This window comes from Jaculus jaculus, chromosome 7 (genome assembly GCF_020740685.1).
Source record: "Jaculus jaculus isolate mJacJac1 chromosome 7, mJacJac1.mat.Y.cur, whole genome shotgun sequence".
NCBI classification, from domain to species: domain Eukaryota; kingdom Metazoa; phylum Chordata; class Mammalia; order Rodentia; family Dipodidae; genus Jaculus; species Jaculus jaculus.
Genome location: NC_059108.1, coordinates 14723960 through 14742159, shown reverse-complemented (window position 1 = coordinate 14742159; position 18200 = coordinate 14723960). Strand labels below are relative to the sequence as shown.

At 42.9% G+C, this 18200-nt stretch overlaps 1 protein-coding gene and 1 non-coding gene across 6 annotated transcripts in view; one reads left to right on the top strand and one right to left on the bottom strand.

The window, feature by feature from the left end:
- Pds5b (PDS5 cohesin associated factor B) overlaps positions 1-18200 on the bottom strand; it is a 188690-nt gene that overhangs the window by 147008 nt on the left and 23482 nt on the right. The window lies entirely within an intron of this gene.
- LOC123462628 lies at positions 1060-1195 on the top strand. The gene has a single exon (XR_006638414.1). It is a non-coding gene; the product is annotated as a small nucleolar RNA SNORA21 (small nucleolar RNA).

Genomic DNA, 18200 nt, shown 5'->3' with positions numbered 1-18200 from the left:
CCCAAGGGAGAAATTTGATGTTCAAATCAGAGTAGTTGGGCTGGAGAAATGGCTTAGCAGTTAAAGCGTTTGCCTATGAAGCATAAGGACCCAGGTTCAAATCCCCAGATCCCATGTGAGCCACATGCACATGGTGGCACAAGTGACTGGGCTTTGCAGCAGCTAGAGGGCCTGGCACACACATCATGCTCTTGCTCTCTCTCTTTAACTCAAGTAAATAAATAAATAAAAACGTGAGTAGTTACAATAGCATTCCTGGTATGTAATGTCTATGAAAATTAATAAACACATTAACTCCAACAGAGCAAAAATTCCTCACTTCTAGACGCACATGAATAAAGACAAGTTGTACTGTGGTAGTATTTGTGTTTTTGTTATCTTTCCTTTTCTTTCTTTCTTTTTTTTAGTGTGGGGGCAGTTATCACTCTAGCATACAGTGACCTGGAACTCACTCTGTAGTTCTCCACTGGCCTCAAACCCCCATCCACCCTCCTACCTCAGACTAAAGGCATGCGCCACCACATTCAGGAGGACTACTTTTTATTTTATTTTAGAATTATTTATTTATTTATTTATTTGAGAGCAACAGACACAGAGAGAAAGACAGATAGAGGGGGAGAGAGAGAATGGGCGCGCCAGGGCTTCCAGCCTCTGCAAACGAACTCCAGACGCGTGCGCCCCCTTGTGCATGTGGCTAACGTGGGACCTGGGGAACCGAGCCTCGAACTGGGGTCCTTAGGCTTCACAGGCAAGCGCTTAACTGCTAAGCCATCTCTCCAGCCAGGACTTTTTTAAACTGCCTTATTACAAATCTTTTGAGAACACATTTGTAACACAGTATATACATTCATATCAAGCTCTAATTGTACCTATATTGTTTTTGCATGTTTACAATAATAAAAAATTTGGCTGAGCGTGGTAGCACACACCTCTAATCCCAGCCCTCAGGAGACAGAGGTGAGAGGATCACCATAAACTCAAGGTCAGCCAGAGACTAGTGAATTCCAGCTCAGCCTAGGCTAGAGAGAGACCCTACCTCCCAGGGGTGGGGGGGAAGGTCTCCCTTTAAAGGCAAGCATTCAATGTGCCTTCTGCTCATGACCCATTGAGCCATCAAGAAGGGACAGAGTAAAAACACCACTTTTGGGTGAAATGGCAGCATATGCTATTTACTTCAATCAGTGGTGTGACAAGGTTAAAAAACATTCAGCTGGGCATGGTGGCGCATGCCTTTAATGCCAGTACTCGGGAGGCAGAAGTAGGAAGATCACCATGAGTTCAAGGCCACCCTGTGTCTACAGAGTGAATTCCAGGTCAACCTGGGCTATAACGAGACCCTACCTAAAAAATGGGGAGGGGATGGAGAGATGGCTTAGTGGTTAAGGCACTTACCTGCAAAGCCAAAGGACCTAGCTTCAATGCCACATGATGCATGTAAGCCAGATGTACAAGATGGCACCTCTTTCTTTCTTTCTCTCTCTCTCTCTCTCTCTCTTTTTCTCTCTTTCCTTCTCCCTGTCTCTCCCTCCCCCTCCCATCAAATAATAAATAAATGAATAAATAAATCAGGGCTGGAGAGATGGCTTAGCAGTTAAGGCACTTGCCTTGAAAGCCTGAGTTTCCATGTTCTACCTCCAGGTCCCATGTAAGCCAGATGCACAAGGTGATGCAAGTGCACAAGGTCACGCATGCACACAAGGTGGCGCACGTGTCTGCAGTTCAATTACAGTGGCTGGAGGCCCTGGAGTGCCAATCTCTCCTCTCCCTCCCTCCCTATCATTAAAAAAAAAACAAGGCCAGCGGGTCATGGTGGCACATGCCTTTAATCCCAGCACTTGGGAGACCGAGGTAGGAGGATCACCATGAGTTCGAGGCTACCCTGAGACTACATAGTGAATTCCAGGTCAGCCTCCGCTAGAGAGAGACCCTACCTTGAAAGGAAAAAAAAAAAAAAGGCCAGTCTGTTGGGCTTGCCACAAAACAAACAAAATTTGGGGTAGGCAGGGTGGAGAGATGGCTCAGCTGTTAAGGCACTTGCCTGCAAAGCTTAACGACCAGAGTTCAATACCTACATAAAGCCAGGTGGATAAAAGTGGTGCATATCTGGAGTTCATTTGCTGTGGCTAAACACCCTGGCACGCCCATTCCCATTCTCTCTCTCCTTGCAAATATAAATGTATATACATATATATACACATACATATACATATAGTGCTTAAGCTGTATTCTTTCTTTTTAATTTTATTATTTATTTATTTGTTTGAGAGAGGGAAAGAGGCAGAGCGAGAGAGAGAATAGGCGCACCAGGGCTTCCAGCCACTGCAATCAAACTCCAGACACATGCGCCACCTTATGCATCTGGCTTATGTGGCTCCTGGGGCACTGAACCGAGGTCCTTTAGCTTTGCAGACAAGAGCCTTAACCACTAAGCCATCTCTCCAGCCCTGTTCTGTATTCTTTTTTTGTTTTTACTTTTACTTCCATCTATTTTCATGTTGAATTTACTCCTGTGACACAGGTGACTTTTGTTTTTTGCCTTCAGTTTTTCTGGGATACCTTTTGCTTCTGTGCAACGACCTCTTCTGCTTTAGGAACAACCTGTTCCTTTTCAGTGAGGATCATCTCAGTGTGGCAGGGAGAGCGCATGGGAGGGCATCCTGTTCACCTGGATGTGCTCAATGACCAGGGAGTCCACACCTAAGGCCTTATGTTCAGCATTACTCTCTGTATTCTTAAGCACGTACAGCAGACATTCAGCACTCTTTTGGGGGCACCGACCCTGTGTCTAGATCCTCTGTTTAGCCTGGGCACACCTACCAACTCCACCACTGTACCACCAGAATGGCACATGCTGCTTCTTTAAATTGACACCTTTCAGATGCTTGGTGGCTTTTCAGATATGATGTCCTGGGCAGTTTCATGGGTGTTCTTAAAATGAACATGAAGATTTGAACCCCTTGTTTTGCATGATTTTGTGAAGTTTTCTTGATCAAGAGACTAGCGAACCATTTTCATAAGTCACTGACAGGAAGAGCTTATTTGTATTCTTAATTTTAGTTCTGTAGGTAATTTTCTATTTTATCACCCTACATGAGACTGCACTCACTTTTCTTCCCTCCTCTTCTCTTCTTCCTGTCTTCCTATCCCCTTACACCTTTCACTGAAAGACCCTAAAATGTACACAAGAATGTAGCTGAATGACCCAGCCATCTCTCCATTCTTTTCCCAACACAAGTTTGTTCCAAGTCTAAAACTCCACAATTCCATAATCAGACTATACTTCCAGCTGGTTTCTGATAATTACCTCTTGATAATTCTTGATAATTCCCTCTCCAACAACATCAGTTAAATATGACTTGTTCTTTTTTAATATTTTATTTATTTGACAGAGAAAGAGGGGGACGAGGAGAGGGAGGGCGTGTCAGGGTCTCTAGTCACTATGAACAAACTCCAGATGCATGCACCACCTTGTGCATCTGGCTAATGTGGGTCCTGGGGAATTAAACCTGGGTCCTTTGGCTTTGCAGGCAAGTGCCTTAACTGCTAAGCCATCCCTCCAACCTACATGATTTGTTCTTTACAGATTTATTAATGTCGTGACACAACTACTAATCTGCAAATTAATCTTTGAACTCTTATTTTATTCTTAAGAATAAAATATGGGCTGGAGAGGTGGCTTTGCGGTTAAGCGCTTGCCTGTGAAGCCTAAGGACCCAGGTTTGAGGCTTGATTCTCCAGGATCCATGTTAGCCAGATGCACAAGGGGGCACATGCATCTGGAGTTCATTTGCAGTGGCTGGAGGCCCTGGCACGCTCATTCATATTCCCCCCCCCCCTCTCTCTCTCTCTCTCTCTGCCTCTTTCTCTCTCTGTCTGTTGCTCTCAAATAAACAACAAAAAAAGAATAAAAGTTTTTTTTCACCTCCTCTTACAGACAGAAAAGAAGCCTTTCTTTTAAAACACACAGGAGAGTATAATTTAAAAATCAGCTTTAAAATGAAAACCGTCTTCTGATATATAAATAGCTCAATAGAGCAACTTTGTACAAATACTTAGAGTTTATTCTACAAAATTGCTCCACTTCTCCACTTATTTGTTTATCATTGCATAAACTATACTTGCAATTACAAAACTGGGTAGCAAGACATCTTGGAATCCTCTACACACTACAGACATTTTGGATATTATAATTCTCAAGAAATACACAGAAGAAGCATTCACAAAATCTAGAACTCCCTGTGAAGTAGGGCATGAGAGAGGTGATGTAAAATCTGATTCTAAGACATGAGAACTTACATATGCCCTAAGAGACTTTCACAGCATATCAGTAAGCCTAGAAGGAGAATATTTTATGTGAATATATGAGTAACTCTTAGACTATGATTTTTGGGGGGGTGAGGGGGTTTCAAGGTAGGATTTCACTCTAGCCCAGGCTGACCTAGAATTCACTATGCAGTCTCAGAGTAGCCTCAAACTCACAGTGATCCTCCTACCTCTGCCTCCCAAGTGCTGGGATTAAAGGCATGTGCCACCACACCTGGCAAAACTCCCTATTTTTGTCTACCAAGAGTTCAAGGGCACCCTAAGACTACATAGTGAATTCCAGGTCAGCCTGAGCTAAAATGAAACCCTACCTTGTATTACAAAGATAGGAGCTGGGGAATGGTTCAGTGGATAAAGTGCTTGCTAGACAACTCTGAGTACCCGTTTGGATCCCCAGGGCCGCACGTGAAAACCTAGGTGCTGGGGAAGGCTTCTTTCTGTAACACAGTATGCTTCAAGCAAGAAGCAGGTAGAGAAAGGAGCATTCCCCAGAGACCTGCAAACGAAGTAGTAAGAGCAATGGGACTGCCTCAAATGGGGCTGAAGGTGAAGACCTAACCAAAAGCTAGCCTCTGACTCCACATGTACCACAGCACATGGGCACCCATGCTCACACACACAGTCACACATGCACACACAAATATACAAATCATTTCTTTTTTAAAAAAGATAAATGGGGGGTGACTGGAGAGATTGCTTAGGGGTTAAGGCACTTGCCTGTGAAGCCTAAGGACCTAGGTTTGATTCCCCAGGACCCATATAAACACACTCAGCAAAGCAGCAAGATACAATACAAAACCAACTTACAAAAGTAATCAGCTCTGGGTTGGAGAAATGGCCTAGCAGATAAGTGCTTGCCTGTGAAGCCTAAGGACTCTGGTTGGAGGCTCAATTCCCCAGGACCCACATAAGCCAGATGCACTAGGTGGCACATGTGTCTGGAGTTCGTTTGCAGTGGCTAGAGGCCCTAGAGCGCCCATTCTCTCTGCCTTTCTCCCTCCCTCCCTCTTTCAAATAAATAAATAAATAATATTTTTTTAAAAAGATAAATAGGGGATGGGGAGATGGCTCAACAGGTAAGAGCACTTCTCACACAAATGAGAGAACCTGAGTTCAGTCTTTATCACCCATATAAAAAAAGCTGGGCAGGGTCACACCTGTAAAGCCAGTCCTAGAGGGAGAGAAAGGACAGTCATTGTGACTTGCTGGTGAGCCACACTGACTGAAAAATGGCAGCTCCAAGTTGAGTAAGAGACTCTCAAAGAAACGGGGAAAGAGTAACAGGGAAGGACCCTCATCTTCTGCACTGACCTCCACATCCACATACACTTACAAGCTTACTAAAAGTACACATACACACACACATACACTATACATCCACATGCCACATCACACACATACACACGCATACACTATACATCCACATGCCACATCACACACATACACACGCATACACTATACATCCACATGCCACATCACACACACACAAAGAGACAGACAAATATAGCACATAATAAAAATAGTAAAATTGTTTTGAGATTGCATCTTACCCTAGTCAAATGGCTACTGTGGGGCTGGAGGGATGGTTTAGCAGTTAAGGCATTTGCCTGCAAAGCCAAAGGACACAGGTCCGATTCTCCAGGTCCCATGTAAGCCACATGCACAAGGGGGCTTATGCATCTGGAGTTCATCTGCAGTGACTAGAGGCCCTGGTACACCCATTCTCTCCCTTTCTCCCCCTCTTTCTCTGTCAAATAAATAAATAAAAGTATTTTTTAATGGCTATTGTGATGGTTAATCACAGTTGTCAACTTGACAGACTTTAGAATCACCGTGTAAACAAATCTCTAACATGTTCGGGATCCTTGAGTTTAGATTAGATCCTATCCTATCAAGTCAGGTTAGGTTAGGTTAGATTGAGGTGGGAAGACCCACCCCCACATATGGGTTGGCACCATCCATAAAAAGGAGAATGCTAGCTGGGCATGGGAGCACACACATCCCAGCACTCGGGAAGCAGAGGCAGGAGGATGGTTGTGAATTTGAGGCCATCCTATGCCTATGTAGTGAATTCCAGGTCAGACTGGGCTACAGTGAGATGCTACCTCAGAAAAAAGAAAAAGGAGACTGCTACCCAAACATCAAGAAAGAGGCTGCTTCATGCCCTGCCATCACACCCTTCCCCACCCTGACAGACTACACCCACTCAAAGTATACACTCAACTAAATCCACCCTTCCTTCCATAAGTTGCTTTTATCAGGTATTTGTTGCAGCAGCAGCAACACACACACAAAAAAGGATAACGCAGCTATCTTAAAGAAAAATGTGCAATGGGGGTGAATATAATCAAAATACATTCTGTATATTTATGAAATTCTCAAAACTATTTAAAATTTTAAAAATAAATAAATAGCAAATGCTGGTGAGGCTGTGAGGAAAGAATACTTACACACTGCAGTAAAAAGGTATTCATCTGCTATGGTGTTAACTCAAACTCCTAAAAAGCAGTAGGACCTACAATGAACCTTCTACAAGGCTGATTAAGTGACTTAAACTTCAGTGATTGTGGAGAGACTAGAATGTTTCAGGTCCAATTATCTCAGGCAAAGTATGTTAGCCCCTTAAACAGCCATTTATTGGCCACCCATATGTGTGACCTTGTGACTATTAACCTTTTGGAATGTATGGGCAGACCTCCTCTAGCTTCCATCATTCTAAAACTTGAGTAAAGATGCCCTTACTTTCCTGTAACTAGCTACCTACTTTTTACACCAATACATCTCAAAAGGGTTTTGGACCCTGGCATGGTGGCACAAACCTTTAATTTCAGCACTCAGGAGGCAGAGGTAGGATGATAGCCATGAGTTTGAGGCCACCCTGAGACTATGTAGTGAATGCCAGGTCAGCCTGGAATAGAGCGAGACCCTACCTCAATAAGCCACCCCCCCCACACACACACACACACAAAAGGGTTTTGGTTTATGGCTCTCTTTGCTCTGTTACTATAAAAACTTCATGAAGCCAGGCATAGTGGTACATGTCCTTAATCCCAGCACAAAGGAGGCAGAGGTAGGAGGATCGCCTTGAGCTCAAGGACATCCTGGGACTACATAGTGAATTCCAGGTCAGCCTGGGCTAGAGTAAGACCCTACCATGAAAAAAATCAAACAACAAAAAAGAAAAGAAACCTCATGAAACTGTTACCACATACCCCATTTGAGGCAAGAGTTATGGTTTGCCGGTGTTTGTTTGGTTTGGTTTTGTGGATCTGTTATTAGTTTTGCACTAATAGAGGAAATCAGAGTGGGGGTCTCTCAAAACATTAAAAACAGAACTACCACATGACTCAGCTATACCACACCTGGATAAACACCAAAAGGATTCTTAAAACCACATACCACCAAGAGACTTATATATCACATTTACTGCTGCGTTATTCACAATAATTAGACAGTGGAACCAACCTAGGTATCCACAAACAGATAAAAAAAATCTATGATACATATGCAACAACAGAACTTTACTTATCCACAAAGGAAAATTATTTCCTGACATTTGCAGGAAAACGGGTGGAACTGGAAATCGTTATGTAAGTAAGCCACAAGCAATCAAGAATCAAGAATAGGCCACATCAGAAAACAATGCTGCATGATTCCTCTCATAGGCAGAACACGTATTTAAGATGATATATGCATGTGTTCATACCTATGTGTCTAGGAGATCATGAAACTGTAAAGGGAGCCATGCTAGAAAGCAGAGGTCTGAGGAGGCAGCACTGAGAAAAGAGAGGGTGACAGAAGCACATGACAAGGACGGTAAGGAGAGACTATCTGAGGAAAGGAAGGAGACAATAGGCAATATGCACAGGGAAGGCAGTGCGGGACAAATTAGAACCATGTATAATGACACAGAAGTAGGAAAATGGCACAACGAAATCCATTAGTTTGTGTGCTAACAAATGAATGAAGAGATACTCAATGACAGAGAGAGAGTACAGAAAGGCTAGTAAGCAAAAACTAAAAATATAAACATGAAAATAAAATATAAGCAATCAATGCACATAGTAACAAGTCTAATTTGGGAATCAAAAGTGAGAACTAAATTAAAACAGTGAGCAACATCAACAGGGAAGTTGGGAAGAGAATGCTTATCACAGTGAAGGCGACTTTGTATCAAATTTTTAAAAAGCTAGAATTTCAAGGTAATGATTTAAAGGAGGGGGAAAGTAGGGAGGCTTTGGAATAATAACTTTCCTACCAAAAATTACACACACACACACAATTACACACACACACACACACACACACACATACATGTACATATACATATACATATATATGTATATATACGTATGTATGTATATTGGTTGGGCACAAATAGCCTTTATAAAAACAACCAAGAAGACAAGGGTAACAAAGGCAAACAGAAGACAGAAGTCAGCATTGTGAAGGCTGAAAACAGAAGATGGCAGGCTCAAGGCTAGTCTGGGTTCCATATACTTTCCAGGACTGCTTGGGCTATACACTGGGACCGTGTCTCAAAAACTCAAAACAAGCCAGGTGTGGTGGTGCACACCTTTAATCCCAGCACTCGGAAGGCAGAGTTAGGAGGATCACCATGAATTCGAGGCCACCCTGAGAATTCCAGGTCAGCCTGAGCTACAGTGAGACCCTACCTTGAAAAGCAAAAAAAAAAAAAAAAAAAAACAGCCAAAATGAGCCAGATGGTGCATGCCTTTAATCTCAGCACTCAGGAGGGAGAGGTAGAAGAATCACTGTGAGTTCAAGGCCATCCTGACAATACATAGTGAATTCTAGGTCAGCCTGTGCTACAGTGAGACTGTACCTCAAAAAAATGGAAATAAATAAATAAACAAACATTAAATATACTTTGGTGGGGGATAAGGACAGAATCTCCCAACAATTTCTAAACGGCCCTCGACATCCTTCTTCCATAATATATTTATGTGTTTGTGCAAATCAGCACGATCAGCACTGATGACCATAACCCTGACAAGCACAATGATGCTCTGTAGCGGCAAGATCAACTTCTTAGACAAGATTTCATTCTTCAAATAAAAATGAACAAGCACATCCATTTTATTAGCATGTAAATGAGCTTTCCACTTTACTAAATGGTACAGCTTTAAGTATATTAAATAAATTCTTGGGCTGGAGAGAGATGGCTTAGTGGTTAAGTGCTTGCCTGTGAAGCCTAGGGACCCTGGTTTGAGGCTCAATTCCCCAGGATCCACGTTAGCCAGATGCACAAGGGAGCGCACACATCTGGAGTTCATTTGCAGTGGCTGGAGGCCCTGGCACCCCATTCTCTCTCTCTATCTGCCTCTTCTTCTCTCTGTCTGTCACTCTCAAATAAATAAATAATAAACAAAAATTCTTTTAAAAAAATGTATTTATTTACCAGGTATGGCAACTCATGCCTTCAATCCCAGGACTAAGGTGGGAGAGGCAGGAGGATCACTATGAGTTCAAGGCCAGCCTGGAAGTACAGAGTGAGTGCCAGGTCAGCCTGGGTTAGAGTGAGACTTTACCTCTCAAAAACCAATACATAAGCCGGGCGTGGTGGCGCACGCCTTTAATCCCAGCACTCGGGAGGCAGAGGTAGGAGGATCACCAAGAGTTCGAAGCCACCCTGAGACTCCATAGTGAATTCCAGGTCAGCCTGAGCCAGAGTGAGACCCTACCTCGAAAAACCAAAAAAAAAAATAAAATAAAATAAAAAACCAATACATACACACACACACTCCCACATAACAGACACAGAGAATAAGAACTGAGGTGCCAGAACCTCCTGTTACTGTAAATAAAGTCCACATACATGGGTCACTTTGTGCATCTGCCTTTAGGGAGGTACTAGGGAACCAAAACCGAGGTTGGCAGGCTTTGAAAACAAGGGCCTTTAACCACAGCTCTTTAACCAAGCTGCTCTTTGGTTGGCTGTTGTCTACCAGCAATGTGAACCTGACTACAACAGTAAAGTTGGTACCGAGAAGTGGTGTCACTACTACATGAAACCTGACTGTGTGGCTTTGGCCTTTTGGAGCTGCTTTGCAAGCGCAATGTGGAAGGATTTGAAACCCTGGCCTATGAGACACCTTGCCGTGCTGTTAAGTACAGCTTGATAAACTATTCTGGTTAGAGTTGAAAGACCTGAATGCAGGAAGAACTACGGACTGTAAGGTTTGGCTTATGAAGGTGAGAAAGAGCTTTGCCTGGACTGTGAGAAACACAGTTTGTATGAGAGGCTTGCTATTATGTTGGTGTCCTGAAAACTTGTATGAGGTTTCACTGTGTAGAAATAGACTGACATGTGCAGAGGGATATAGCACAGAAAGAAATCTTTGGGCCAAAACTACTGCCCATTCAGCTGCAATTGTATGAGAGATTACAACCATTGAGATTGGGACAGCTGACCTGACTGGGACAACAGGAAGAGTCTTTTGAAGTCTTTTGAAGGGGTCTAAATACTGAAGGAGCATTCTGTTCTTCAGTCTGCTTTATTTCCTCCTGGATTAATAAACTGGCACCCCACCTGGTATTGTGGAGTATAAGAAATGCAGGAAAGAGAAGGTCATTGAGTTTGAAATGCAGTCTTGTGTTTTGGAAACAACCATGGGCAGTATGAAGGAGGCTTGTTAGATTACCTGCATGGAGAACCGATGGAGCCATAAGGATGAACCATGGGTTGCAGTGGAGACTCAGTAGAGATGCCAGGACCACGAGACATCTGCTAAGGAGAGCTGCCAACCCAGATGAAGTTTTCCAGGATTGTGAGTAGCCTAGCTGGAGGGGGTGAAATTGCAATGCCAGAGATGTGTCATTGGTTAGAATTATCAGACTTGAAGACTTGTCACTGGCTAGAGTTGCCGACTTGGAGCTACAGAGTTTGATGGTTGCCCTGGTTGTTTTAAATCCTGAATTGGATAAATATTTATTTGCTATACCCTATGCCATCTTTTGCAGTGTGAATGTTTATTCTATGCCATTATGGGTTAGGGGGGTGGATTTTTTTGGTATAATGGCTCAGTTAAAAGACATTGGATCAAGCCAGGCATGGTGGCACATGTCTTTAATCCCAGCACTTGGGAGGCAGAGGTAGGAGGATCGCCGTGAGTTCAAGGCCACCCTGAGAATACACAGTGAATTCCAGGTCAGCCTGAACTAGAATGAGCCCCTACCTCAAAAAAAAAAGAAAAAAAAAAAGACCTTGGATTATGAGGATAATTAAACATTAGGATTGACAAAAACTATGAGGACTTTTAAAATTGGACTGAATGCACTGCATTTTACACCATTTATATTTATCTACTTATGGGAGTCAGGGGCAGAATGTGGTGGTTTGATTTGGTGCCCCCCCCAACAGGTGTTCTGAATACTAGGTTCCCCACAGCAGATGGCAATTTGGGATTAAAGCCCCCTGGAAACAGTGTACTGTTGGGGGCGGGCTTATGAGTGTTATAGACAGCTTCCTCGTGCCAGTATTTGGCACACTCTCCTGTTGCTGTTGTCCATCTTACGCTGGCCAGGAGGTGATGTCCACCCTCTGCTCATGCCATCACTTTCTCCTGCCATCGTGGAGCTTCCCCTCAAGTCTTTAAGCCAAAATAAACCCTTTTCCCTCAAGCTGCTCTTGGTCAGGTGTTTTTTTTAGCACCACAGTGAACCTGACTGCAACACACACTAACTAGCAAAATTGAAGCAAGTAATAATGCCATTATTAAGCCACATAATTAATTACTTAAGTTACTCCTTAAGGTTCGTGGGAACTAACTTAGTTATATAACCTCTGAAATCATAACAAACTTGAGTTCTATCTACAAAAAAGATAGACAATGGCTACTAAATAAGACAACAAAAGGATTTGCCATAATGGTCTCTTTCTTTCTAGTATATAATGCTTAGTATTTCTGTCGTATTTTTTGTACTTCCAAAATATCCAAAGCAATGTGTCTGGACTGTAGATGTGTAGTTGTTTCCGCCACAACCATTACAAGCCCCTCTGATAAAGCAGCTGCCAAGAATTTCTGGAAGTGCTAAGAAGCAGCCCCACAAGTAGGCCACAGCGGGGCAAGACAGTCCAGTCATGTTAATTCCATCCCGACAGTAAGTAAATGGCATACGATAAAATGTATTTGAACTGGATGAGATACAGTAATTTTTCTAGCCAACAGTATTAACCCAGAGGTGTTTTGAGCACTGCTCAGAATTTATTTTGGGTGATTCAAATATGTTATATGACTTCACTGCTCAACTAATGTGGTACTCTCCTTTGTAGGTATTCTCTCTGCAGACAGCATCAGAGAATCTATTAATGAATGGGCTGTATTAATGGGCCAAAAAGGGAAAGTACCAGATCATGTAAATTAAACTGTCCAATATTCCTGACTAATTTAAATCCCTTGGAGCAAATCCGAAAGAGAAATTCCTTACTATGATAAACAGTACTTCTCAGAAGTGCAGAGCAAAGAGTAATCTTACAACCACCACAGCACCTCCATGCAGACAAGCACAAGCCATAGGAGCTCCCACTATCTGTCAGAATTCTTGAACTTTTGTTGTTGTTTTGCTTTTTCTAGAGGCTCACTCTAGCTCAAGCGGACCTGGAACTTACCCAGGCTGGTCTCAAACTTCCAACAATTCTCCTACCTTTGCCTCCCAAGTGCTGGGATTAAAGGTGCATGCCACCACTCCCAGCCTAAAATTTTTTTAAATACTTTATTTGCAAAACGGATAAAAGGGAGTATGGGAGTGCAAGGACCTCTCCAAACACATGCATGACTTCTGGCTTTGCATGAAAACTGGGGAATCGAACCTGGACTGACAGGCTTTGCAAGCAAGCACTTTAACGACCGAGCATCTCCCAGCTGTAGAATTCCTATACGTTTAAGTAACAGTTTCTCACTCCAGCTATCTTTCACAAAGAAAGGGCACCTAACAGCAGGTAAGTAAGTAAATCAGAGTTGGGAAGACTTCAATGCGGTTCCATCAATGTTCCTGGCTGATTCTGTCCAACTGCCCGAAATAACAAGCAACAGTAATGTGGGGTGTTTTCCTGTTTTTACAGACAAAGATAATATTGAAAATTACATGTATTCCAAAAGAAAAGTAAATTTTGACATAGCCATACAAAACTAAAGTTGATAAGGTATTCTGTATACTAATACCATCCAAGTACAAAAACAGTATTAGATTAAAAAGAAAAAAAATGGGCTAGAGAGATGGCTTAGCAGTTAAGGCACTTGCCTGTGAAGCCTAAGGACCCAGGTTCAATTCCTCAAGACCCAAATGCACAAGGTGGTGCATGCATCTGGAGTTCATTTGCAGTGCCTAGAGGCCAGGCGCCCATTCTCTCTGCCTCTTTCCCTCTTCTCCTCCCTCTCTCTAGCTCTCAAACAAATAAAACAGAAAATAAAGGGCAGTGATTCCTAGCAGTAATCTATCTACACTTATTTTCTCTAATAAAGTCTGGCAGCTGTGTTTACTTTTGTATACTAACAATCTCCCTAATCATCCCAAAATTCTCATGCCCATAGACTACAAATCATCTTCAGACAATGTAACTTAGCTGTTTAGATTACCTAACAACTAAATGGAAATATCCAGTAATAATAAAAGTGTCATAGGCTGAAGAGATGGCTCAGAGGTTAGCAGCATTTGTTTGCAAAGCCTACAGGTCCAGGTTCGATTCCCCAGTACTCACGCAAAGCCAGATGTACAAAGCAGCACATGCATCTGCTGTTTCTTTGAAGCGGCAGCAGGCCAAGGTGTGCCCGTGCATTCTGTCTGTCTGTGCCCCTCTCTCTCTCTCTCTCTCTCTCTCTCTCTCTCTCTCTCTCATATAAGCAAACAAAAAAATGTTATGGGCTGAAGCGATGCCTTAGCGGTTAAGGTGTTTGCCTATGAAGCCTAAGGACCCAGGTTCAATTCCCTAGTACCGACATAAGCCAGATGCATAAGGTGGTACATGTGTCTGGAGTCCATTTGCAGTGGCTAGAGGCCTTTTTCCCTGTCTCTCAAATGAATAAATAAATAAAACTTTAAAGAAACAGTTTTTAAATACAAAAAAATACTTTTTCCACATAGAACAATACAGATTATCTCATAAATATGTTGAACATAGTAAATCAAGCGCAAAAGACTACATTTAGTTAATTTATATGAAGTTCAAAACTGAATCAGAATAATGGTTACCCCTTGGGCAGCAGTAACTGAAAGATTTGAGGAAATGTATGGTAATATGTTTCTTGATCTAAATGTTGGCTACACAGAATATGGAAAAACTCATGAACCTATCAACTTACAACTTTGTCTGTTTACTTGGTACACACATCAACAAAAAGTTAATTTTAAAAAAGCCGGGCATGGTGGCACACATATATACAAAAACAAACTGATTAAGTGTGACTAAAACTCGTATGTCAGGGAGGAAAGCAAAAGGTTAACGAGAAATGATTCTGTTCAAAGTACATTATTAGCCAGGTGTGGTGGTGCACGCCTTTAATCCCAGTACTTGGGAGGCAGAGGTAGGAGGATCGCTGTGAGTTCGAGGCCACCCTGAGACTCCATAGTGAATTCCAGGTCAGCCTGGCCTAGAGTGAGACCCTACTTCGAAAAACCACAAAAAAAAAAAAAAAAAAAGTACATTATTGACATTTGTAAGACTTGTCAAAAATAATTTTTTTAAGGATTGGAAAGGTGGCCTCGCAGTTAAGGCACTTGCCTGCAAAGGACCCAGGTTGAATTCTCCTGTACCTTCATAAAGTCAGATGTACAAGGTGGCACAAACATCTGGAGTCCATGTCCAGTGGCTGGAGGACCTGGCGTGCCCATTCTCTCCTTCTCTATCTGCTGCTTTTTCTCCCCCCACCCAAGAAGTAAATAAAATGTTTTTCAATCATTTCTTAAAGCTCATATATCAAAGGATACCAACAAAAAGGAGAAAACGCTTTTCTCCTGACTGGAGGAAAATCTATGCAAACCATGTAATAATTGTCAAGGGACTTGAGCTTAGAATATATAAAGAACTGTTCCAACTCTACAACAAAAAGACAACCCAGGGCTGGAGAGATGGTCACTGGTTAAAGGAACTTGCATGTAATGCCTGACTGCCTGGGTTTGATTCCCCAGTATCCATGCAAAGCCAAACACACCAAGTAGTGCATGTATCTTGAGTTCATTGGTAGTGGCAAAGGACTCTACCCTGCCCATTCTTTCTCCCCTCCCCCACCACATTTCTCACTCAATTTAAAAAAAAAAAAGACAACCCCATTTTAAAATAGACAATCCAAATCATTTTCCAAAGAGGAGGCACACACAGGTACAGGTGCAATAGCACCATTATCCATCAGGCAAGACGATCAGAACCACAGTGAACGCTACAGTTCAGTACAGTGCTCGTCTGTCTCAAACCCTAGTACAGGCGTAGGGACGATATCATGGCACCACAACCACCTATAATCAAAAGACAGCCAGTAAAACATGCAGGCACACATGGGCAGACGCTGAACATCCACACGGTGCTGATGGGAATGCACATGCTGCAATAGCTTAGTAGTCTGCCATGTCCTTGGACAGCTAAGCATAACGCTAGCATACCATCCAGCAAGTCCACTCCTAGATACAAACCCAAGAAAAAACCCTAAGTCCACACGTGAAAGTGTACACAACTATATATGGCAACCAAAAAGGAAAAATTATCCAAATGTCAACGAGCCAATAAATGTAACAAGAAAATGTAGCCGGGCGTGGTGGCCCACGCCTTTAATCCTAGCACTAAGGAAGTGAGCAGAGTTAGGAGGATCACTGAGTTCGAGGTCACCCTGAGATTACATAGTGAATTCCAAGTCAGTCTGGGCTAGAGCAAAATCCTACCTTGAAAACCAAAAAAGGAAAGGAAAGGGAAGGGGAAGGGAAGGGGAAGGGAAGGGGAAGGGAAGGGGAAGGGAAGGGGAAGGGAAGGGGAAGGGAAGGGGAAGGGAAGGGGAAGGGGAAGGGGAAGGGGAAGGGGAAGGGGAAGGGGAAGGGGAAGGGGAAGGGGAAGGGGAAGGGGAAGGGGAAGGGGAAGGGGAAGGGGAAGGGGAAGGGGAAGGGGAAGGGGAAGGGGAAGGGGAAGGGGAAGGGGAAGGGGAAGGGGAAGGAAAGGAAAGGAAAGGAAAGGAAAGGAAAGGAAAGGAAAGGAAAGGAAAGGAAAGGAAAGGAAAGGAAAGGAAAGGAAAGGAAAAGAAAAAATCTAGGCTGGGTTTGGTGGTGCATGCCTTTAATCCCAGCACTCAGGAGGCAAGTAAAAGAATCACTAAGAGGTCAAGGCCACCCTGAGACTACACAGTGAGCTCCAGGTCAGCCTGAGCTAGAGTGAGACCCTACCTCAAAAAAAAAAAGAGAAAGAAAAAGAAAAAGAGAAAAATGGGGGCTGGAGAGATGGCTTAGCGGTTAAGCGCTTGCCTGTGAAGCCTAAGGACCCCGGTTCGAGGCTCGGTTCCCCAGGTCCCACGTTAGCCAGATGCACAAGGGGGCGCACACGTCTGGAGTTCGTTTGCAGGGGCTGGAAGCCCTGGCGCGCCCATTCTCTCTCCCTCTCCCTCTGTCTTTCTCTCTGTGTCTGTCGCTCTCAAATAAATAAATAAAAAATGAACAAAAAATATTTTAAAAAAAGAAAAAATGGAACATGGCCATGCTATAAAATATTATTTGGCAATACAAAAGAATACTGATACATGCTTAAACTGATTAAAAAAGCATGCCAAATGAAGGACACTAGCTACCAAAGGCCAAACATATTATCATCCCAGTTTTATTAAATGTCTGGATAGGCAAATCTGTAACAGGACATCAAGTATTAATTACCTACAGCTGGGACACAAAGGAAATGTATTATTCAGCTTTCTGTCATTATAACAAATACAAAGTAGCCAGACATGGTGGTGCACACCTTTAATCCCAGTACTTGGAAGGCTGGGGTAGGAGGATCTCTGTGAGTTCGAGGCCAGTGTGAAACTAAACAGTGAATTGCAGATCAGCCTGGACTACAATGAGACAATGCCTTGAAAAACTAAAAGTAAAAACAGGATCACTGTAAGTTTGAAGTTAGCCTAGAACTACGGAGTTCTTATGTCAGCCTGGACTAGAGAAAAACCCTGCCTGGAGGCGGGGTGGGGGGGGGTGGGGGGGAGACTACTGAGGCAACTAACTTATAAAGACAAAGAGGGTCTCAGCTCGGTGGTAAAAAGAACTTGCTTGCAGAGCCTGACACTCAGGGTTCAAGTCCCCAGTACCCAAATAAAAGCAGATGTACAAAGTGATGCAGGCATCTGGAGCTCATCCACAGTGGCAAGGGGCCCTGGTGCATGCTCAAACTCACTCTGTCTGTCTGTTTCTTTCTCTCTCAAATAAAATTTTTTTTTAAGGGTGGGAATTGTCAAATAACCAAATATCTTTCCCAGAAACAGGTTTGACAGTTCCTAGAGGATAGAGAGAAAACAATAAAATTAGAATTGAGAGATTAGTTAAGAGGCTAGTAAACTAACTTAAGAAAACAAGATAAAGACTTGAAAAGCAACAAGCAGAAGAAGGGTTTGAGCCAAGAAAAAGTAAACTCAATATTAGCTGAAGAGAAGAAAAATGAATAAAATCAGTATTCCAATTTCCAGATTAACTAGATTTCCAGAGTAAACAAGACTAATGCAATGAAAATGACTGACATTATACATGAAAGGCTTAGAAAGGGGATTTTTTTAAAAATATTTTATTTTTATTAATCTACTTGACAGAAAAAGAGGGATGATGAGAGAGAGAATGGGCACACCAGGGCCTCCAGCCACTGCAGATGAATTCCAGACGCATGTGACCTCCTGTGCATC